This window comes from Triticum urartu, chromosome 2 (genome assembly GCF_003073215.2).
Source record: "Triticum urartu cultivar G1812 chromosome 2, Tu2.1, whole genome shotgun sequence".
In the NCBI taxonomy this organism is placed as follows: Eukaryota; Viridiplantae; Streptophyta; class Magnoliopsida; order Poales; family Poaceae; genus Triticum; species Triticum urartu.
In genome coordinates, this window is record NC_053023.1 from 77,626,285 (window position 1) to 77,635,355 (window position 9,071).

A 9,071-nucleotide genomic window follows, 5' to 3' on the forward strand; every position below is an offset into this window, starting at 1 on the left:
ACGAATAGGAAATCCAATCTTGTTTTGTGCAGTTGCACTGAAGTCAAGCAAAGTGTTTCACGTAGCGAAGCAAAATGTCGCAATAGCAACAAGTTGAATAGATATCCCTGTATAAACAGAGGCAAAAAAGGAATCAATTACTGGCTAATAAAGGAGGATGAAACATGCGGCCACAAAAATGGTAATCCCGCCAATCCCTAACAAGTGTTGCAGTTTGAAATAAGATTCAGTAGTTAATTCTGAGAGTGGCATCAATTACTAGCTTATAAAGGGGGTGATGCTGAATTTGTTGTAACAAAGCAACAAGCATCATGTCTGGGTTGGTCCCATTTTTGTTCACTACTTAATGGGAAAAGACAGCAATACAATAGCTTCAATTCATCATTTATTTAAAACAGTACCAATACAAGTAGCACATCATCTCAAAACACACTGCACAATCATGTGGATGAAGGCAAGTACCAACATGTCATGACGCACACAAGATCACATACGAATCTGCCAACACAATAGGAAATCCAATCTCGTTTTGTGTAGTTGCACTGAAATCAAGCAAAGTGTTTCGCATAGCGAAGCAAAATGTTACAATAGCAACAAGTTGAATAGATATCCCTGTATAAACAGAGGCAAAAAAGGAATCAATTACTGGCTAATAAAGGAGGATGAAACATGCGGCCACAAAAATGGTAATCCCGCCAATCCCTAACAAGTGTTGTAGTTTTGAAATAAGATTCAGTAGTTAATTCTGAGAGTGCACTAGTAGAAAAAGGGTCAAGCGTGAAGCACATTAGTGCCGGTTTGAATTAGAGCCGGCACTAATGTGTACATTAGTGCCGGTTCGTGGCGGCGATCAATAGTACCGGTTCGTGGCGAACCTTTAGTACCGGTTCATGCCACGAACCGGTACTAAAGAGGCTGCATCAGCCTGCGGTCAGGCTATGGCCCCACCATCACCATTTAGTGCCGGTTCTTACCACGAACCGGTACTAATGAGGTTATGGCAAGCTGTTTTTAGTCCCACCTCGCCAAGAGAGAGGCAGTATGAGCGGTTTATAAGCCGTGAGTGCACAGACAATGACGAAGAGTTGCAATGCTCACCTACATGTTGATTAGCTTCAAGCCTTGCGGAATAGCATAGATTGCACTGAGCTATATATGTGCAGTTTAGTCTACACTATTCCGAATGGCTTGAAGCAAATTAACCAGCATTGCACCTCTTTTTTATTTTTAATAACTTATTTAAACTCCGGACTTCTTTTGTGTTCAGTATGCAGCATTTAAAGTGGCGTCATCAATTTCCAACATGTTCTGGCATCATTTGTTGTTTTTCGGTCATTTACCTAATTGTTTAGGGAGCTAAATGACCGTGAAATTGAAAATCACTACAAAATGAATCCTGAAAATGTTGAAACTTGGCATGGTATCATCATATCACCCGCATAGCATGCGCGAAAGAGTAGAGAGGGTCACGGCAAAAACTGGACGCACTTCGTGTACAAACTGGACAAACTCTTTCCGAGTATCAGGGTTTCGGAGTCCGGAGTGGGTACTAATGTGCATCCCACCAATCAGGAAGAATCACACGGACCGTGTGTTTCTTTCTAGCTCTTGCGAGTCGTTGGATCAAGGGTGTGTTTCTTCCTAGCTCATGTGAGTCGTTGGATCGAAACTACCACAATCACTTTGTGAGCCAGATGACCCTATATATAGCTAGCCCACCTCTCGCCTTCCCTGCATAAGTCTTTCAGTTCATCGACTACATACATCTACCAGTTCATCGACTGCATACATCTACCAGTTCATCGACTGAATACAAATCATTCGGATTCGCCATCATACGTCCAACCATGCATTTGATATGCATATATATGCATCACGAGCCACGGTTGGGCTGTATGATGGCGATACCGATTGGTTTGTTCTAGATCCGACATAAAAGGTTTGATACAACTTCTTTTTTGTGACATAAGAGCTATCTCTCCTCCTACCTATTTTAGTTACACAACTACCTATTTGTGCCAAATTTTCACTTTTGCTGTTGCTCTTGCATCATAAGCATCCATGTTAACTGGACTTACAAGTAATGCAATTTAACCAAACTATCTTGTGATCTTCGCCAAGAGAAAGGCAGTATGACTGGTTTATAAGCCGTGAGTGCACAGACAATGAGAAGAGTTGCAATGCTCACCTACATGTTGATTAGCTTCAAGCCTTGCGGAATAGCATAGATTGCACTGAGCTATGTGCAGTGCAGTCTACACTATTCCGAATGGCTTGAAGCAAATTAACCAGCATTGCACCTCTTTTTTATTTTTAATAACTTATTTAAACTCCGGACTTCTTTTGTGTTTAGTATGCAGCATTTAAAGCGGCGTCATCAATTTCCAACATGTTCTGACATCATTTGTTGTTTTTCGGTCATTTACCTAATTGTTTAGGGAGCTAAATGACCGTGAAATTGAAAATCACTACAAAATGAATCCTGAAAATGTTGAAACTTGGCATGGTATCATCATATCACCCGCATAGCATGCGCGAAAGAGTAGAGAGGGTCACGGCAAAAACTGGACGCACTTCGTGTACAAATTGGACAAACTCTTTCCGAGTATCAGGGTTTCGGACTATACAAAAATAAATAATGCAGAAAATAAAAAAACCATACAAAAAAATTACTCAAAAATAAATAGAAGAAAATAAATAATGCAGAAAAGAAAAAACTATATAAAAACTACTCAAAAATAAATAAAAGAAAATAAGTAATGCAGAAAAGAAAAAACTATATAGCAAATTTGTTGGCACACTGCCCTGTGGGTCTACCAGACCTAGGGTGTGCAAATGTAGGCCCAGGAGGGCCAGCAGACCCACAGGGCAGCGTGCCCTAATTAATTAGGCCCAGAAGCCTGCTATATAGAGGAGTTCGAAGAGGTAGCCGCATTTGGGTTTATAAACCAGTGCGGCTGCCCTTCGCCGAGCGAGGTGGGACTAAACTTTGGGGTGGCAGCGCAAGGCCTTTAGTACCGGTTGGTGGCTCCAACCGGTACTAAAAGCCTTCGTTTCCCGCCGCTTGGCCTGGCGAAAATAGGCCTTTAGTACCGGTTGGAGCCACCAACCGGTACTAAAGGCCCATCCTATATATATAGCTCTTACGAAAATTTCAGTTTCATCCCCACTTCGTCTCCAACCTCCGCCGCGCGCGCAGCTCGATCCCGTCGTCGCCGCCCGTCGTCCGTCGTCATCGTCGCTGTCCCCGCCGCCGCCCGTCGTCCTCGTCGTCTCGCGCTGCCGCCCCGAACGCCGCCGCCATCCGCCGCCATCGCCGCGGCCGTACGTCTCTCTCTCGCTCCCGCACACACATACACACACATACATACACACACATACACACACACACCGGCGCCCCCGCTCGTACGTACGGGGCGGCGGCGTACGGGGCTGCACACACACACACATATACCACACACACACGTATACACACACATACACACATACGTACACACATATACGTATATATACACACACATGCATACACACACACATACACACACACACATTTTTTTACTTATTTTCTGTTTTTTAGAAAAGTTAATTAGATGATCGAATGTTAGATTAATGTCGAATGTTAGATGAATTAGCTAGCTAGATAGAAAAATTGTCGAACTAGAGATTAGAACTAGTTGAATAATTAATATAACTAGTTTATTTTTAGTAAGAAAATTTAGGTATATGAGATTAGAACTAGTGGAATAATTAATATAGCTAGTTTATTTTTAGTAAGAAAATTTAGGTATATGAGATTAGAACTAGTTGAATAATTAATATAACTAGTTTATTTTAGTAAGAAAATTTAGGTATATGAGATTTGATGATCTAATTAAAATATTATTTGTTAATGAGTTTTTCTGTTTATTTAATTTTTTATATATTTTGAGTTTATATAAATGTTAGATTAATGTCGAATGTTAGATGAATTAGATAGAAAAGTTAAATATATAGTAATGTCAATTGAATATATAGTTAGATATATTTATGTCAAATGTTAGATGAATATATATTTGGCTAGATATAGGTGTTTAATGTTTCACCTATATGAACATAGGAAATGTCATCTGACGACGAATTTTTTTTTATTTTGTGCGAACACTGTGAAGACCAGCGCGGCCTGTGCGACCAAAATTTCCTTGTTGATGGTAGGCGCTTCAGCATCAAGCTGGATGAGACATTCGAAGTTGATACAGTAAGTCACTTTGTCAATTATTATTTGAATGCAAAACTTATACTTCATTTGCTTCAACTTATAATTTTAAATTTTCACTATTCTACTATAGCGCATCCCCTGCCATGCAAGAATTTTTGTCTTGCATAAGATAGGTTTTAGTGCTATAGATGATATGGAGGTAAAGAGAGTTTACTTGAAGACGGAGCATGGGTATACTTTCAACGTCAAATTATATAATGGAGACACATACACCCATTTTGAATGCAAAACTTGGCAAGCACTATGCAAGGCTTATGCATTTGAGCCTGATATGGTTATCACCTTTGATATTCGTCCGGAAGATGATATTGAAGGTAATATAGACATCTGGGTCGATGTGCAAACGCCTCCAGTTCTACCATTTGGTGAGTTTTTCTCAACCATGCATGCATATGTTTATGTCTTTCTTCATATAGTTTATTCAAAAATAGTTGACAACTAATTTGTATTGTCAGCTTATTTCGGTTCAAGAAAACATGTCCGGTGCTTGGTAGACAGGACCTACTACTGCCCCGGGGCTCAACTAAACTGCGAGGAGATAAGTCATTATGTTTCATGGCTTGAGGATCTTAATACTGTCAAGACAAATTTTTTTCCTAAACTTACAAATGTTAGTACTCAAAACGTGCGACCAATGGTGATCGTATTGAACTACGGTCACATCTATAATCAAAAGATGGTAAGATTTTAAATATTTGTCCTTAATTAGTGCATCTTTTGCATACATTATTTTTGAAGCTAAACTTTCATTGCTTAGTATATTAATTACTATACGATGTTGTTCAACAGGGACTTCCGATGACAGTTGTGCCTCAGTGGATCGAGACAAAAGGTCGCATGTCAATGGTTAGCTTACGACCAAGATTTCCTAGATTGCACATGAGTGCATTCAGGATTTCTGAAAGCGAAGAATGCTTAATAGTGAAAGATTGGAGCAAAATTGTTAACGATCGCAGAGAAGTACTAGGGGGCAGTAAGGTGAAGCGCAACCCAAGATTAGGAGACAGATTCATCTGCATGCTCCAGTATGATGAATCAGGAGAGCTCTACATGTTCTATGCTATTCTACCTGAGAGGGAGCAGCAGGATCAGTAGCTACTAGTTCATGCTCTTAATTAGTACTTGTCTCATGTCCGTGTCCTGAACTTCGATCTTGGTGACGATTATGTTGAACTTGATGATATCTTTGCTTCTGTTACAAAGTGAATGTTTCCTCTTTAAGCTAGCCAGCGTTGATGATGATTAGATAGCTAGCGCGGTAATGACTATGATGATTAAATAGTGGTAATTAGACGACTACGATGATTTTTAGCTAGCTAGAGTTTATTTATTTATTAATATGCGATGATGATGATGATGACGACGACTACAACTCATTATAACGTAAAACAATCCTAAATTAAATTGATAACACAAATTTAATTGAAAAATACAAAATAAAACAAAAACCCACAACCATTTAGTACCGGTTGGTGTTACCAACCGGTACTAAAGGGCTCCCGGCCCCCGAAGCTGGCTCGTGCCACGTGGTTCCCCTTTAGCACCGGTTCGTGCTGAACCGGTACTAAAGGGGGGGGGGGCTTTAGTGCCGAAACGTTAGTGCCGGTTCCATAACCGGCACTAAAGGCCCTTACAAACCGGTGCTAATGGCCCGTTTTCTACTAGTGGTGCCATCAATTACTGGCTTATAAAGAGGGTGATGCTGAATTTCTTGTAACAAAGCAACAAGCATCATGTCTGGGTTGGTCCCATTTTTGTTCACTACTTAATGGGAAAAGACAGCAATACAATAGCTTCAATTCATCATTTATTTAAAATAGTACCAATACAAGTAGCACAACATCTCAAAGCACACTGCACAATCATGTGGATGAAGGCCTGTACTGACCTTTCATGAGAAGACCAACATAAAATACGAATCTACCAACACAAATAGGTAATCCAATCAAGTTTTGTGCAGTTGCACTAAAATCAAGCAAAGTTGCTGGTGTGACATTTAAGTTTTCTATAGCAACAAGTTGAATAGATATCCCTGTTTTAAGAGGCAAAAAATAAAACAATTACTGGCCAATAAAGGAGGATGAAACATGCGACCACAAAAAGAAGCATCTACCTTATCTTGATGGAAAACAAAGTATAGGACAGTAGCATTTCTAAAACGGTTGCATTGATTCATATTAACAGAGAAATTCTTTTAAAACAGATCAGTAGTTAATTCTGAGATTAACAATAGCAAAATAGCTACATGGGACATGCCAGCACCATGTGCGTCCACACGTATAAATGGGTGATGCAGAGTATGTAGCCAAGCAACATATATGCACTGGTCCCATATCTGTTCTCTTTGAACCTTCTTCCTATGTGAGGGCAGCAAATCTAGTCGTGCACAAACTACCCGACCCCCCAGTTTCTTTCCCTTTTCAACAAAGAGATTGGTTCCTTATAGATGTGTGTACTGGGTTACCCCCTTTTTCCCTTTTCGACCTACAAACCGGCTGGATAACCAGTCTATACTACTTTCTGCCCCTCCTTTCCTCATTGAACCACGTCCTAGATTCTTGCTCCAGCCCACCGCACCCTTCTTTCCTCTTTGAACCAAGACCTAGATTCGACTACAGATCAAAAAACATCCACATACAGCTAGAGCAATGACAGTTTCAAAGAAACTTATACCTTAGGGTCGTCGGGATGTGGCAAGGCGTGCGGCGGGAGGCCGGATCTGCCCACACTACGTACGGCAGCGAGGAAGAAGGGGTCGGTGGCCCTCCCGCATAGGCGCTGGGTGAAAGAGAACAGCGCAGCCGGTAGTGGATTGCCTCCCTCGCCGAAGGTGATAGAGTGAACGCTGCACCTCCTCCCCTTCCCGGTGCGACGGGATACGGACGCCGCCTTCACCAGCTGTGAGGGGGGAGAGAGAGACAAGAGGCCAATGCAGTCTTGTTTAGATCTGGTGAAGAGAGAGTGAGAGACTGTGAATATAGCAAACCCTAGCAAATGAACGCTGAGCCTCCAGCGTGTAACATATATGTAGTGCGGCGAGTGTGTGGAGAGTGCAAACCCTAGTGAACAAGCGCTGAGGCTCCCGCTTATATATATACTACTGTAGTACAGACTGAGCTCCGGTGCCTTCACTACACCTGCTTTTGGCTGTATGACAGGTGAGCCAGCCACATTTTGGGCCCACCTGTCGTAAATCCAAAGGCAGGTGCACTAAGTCAATGAAGCTGCGTCCATATAGTACTCTCGTGTAGACGACTAAAATATAGTGGAGTGATTTTCTTATTCTCTCCATAACAATCATTTTAAATTGTGTAACTACGAAACGAAACTCTTTATTTAATGTACAGTGAAGAAAACTAGTACTACTTCCGATGAACTAACGATCCACGCCCACGCGTCCTGGTCACACTTCCCGTCCTTCACGTGTGGTACACTACCCTCCCTTAAGAAAACTCGATCAAAAACACGCCCCCGCTTCCAGGTCGCGAGAGTCGTCGCGCACAGACACATAGACATAGACATGCATATCCATGTTTACGTAAAATTCCATTTCCATCTCCATCTCCAATCATATTTGTCCAACTGGCACATTATTTACGTTGTTAATTATATATGCAACAATATTAACCTACAACATCTCTTGTTTGCGCACGTCCAGACCGCTGCCACGGCCGGTCCTAACCAATCCAAACCCTCTTCATCACCCGCGCGTGCTTCCCGCCTGAAACGTTCAGTGCCGCATTCATGCCCGGCCTGAGCGGACGCGACCTCTCACTGGCACCGGCATTGAAGCGGCGCTCCGGCCGAGAGAGCGTCGCCCGCGCCGCTTCCGGGTGCACGCGGCTGCTCCGCGTTCAAAGGTCGCAATAGCCAGCTACAACATGCGCGATCTCTTCTAGTAGTAAGCTCTTGGGAGTCCGTGCTACAGCTAGCGGCCCTCCTCCAACTCGTCAATCTCTTCCAGTAGTGCTAGTACTCCATGGCGTGATCCATTGACAAGCAGGCAGGAAAGTTATGGTATACTACTCGGTTTGCGGTGAGTGGCATGCCGAGCAACCGTGTGGGGTCGAGCCGCGGAGGAGGGTGAGACACGAACACGACAGACGTGATTTAAATGTTGGTTTTGCTCGATGGCGCGATCCAACGAAATGAAACGTTGGTTTCTCCCCGTTTCCATTTTTTCTCCGGAAAAACGGAAATTTTTCCACTCCATTTTCATTCCTATTCCAAGGTTGCCCCGTTACAACATTCCATCAGATACAAAGGAAAACTAACACGCATGCTGATGCATCTCAATGATTCACAGATTATAGCCAATATTTACTTCACAACTAAAGAAAAAAGTTGTGAGAGCGTGTACGATAGAAAAACTACTGATGGGGTCACTACGACTTAAACCCTAAACCCTAAACATGATTTAATTTCCTGGCCAGGTAGAACCTGTCGAAGGAAAGACGGCTGGCACCCTCGGATCATACGATGCTTTTGTGCAGTTCCACTAAAATCGACCTGAGCATCCCTGATGGCAAAGATATTGAAGAAGTGTGATTAGAATAATAGTACTGGCACTAGTTCATGAGACATAAACTCATCACAAGTAGAAGCCGGTAGAAGTAGAGAAAGATCAACATGGAGATGGAGCTACGGCAGTGGAGCAAGCCGGCTCCAAAAGGAAGATGGACTACCTGGGATGTCGGGCTGTAGCTAGAAGGGCGGTTGGGATGCGGCATCGGCCCATACCGCGGTGAACCCCGATTGGGACGCACTGATTGTGGGTTTTCTCCCTCGCCGATGTCGACCGCGTCTACGCAGAACA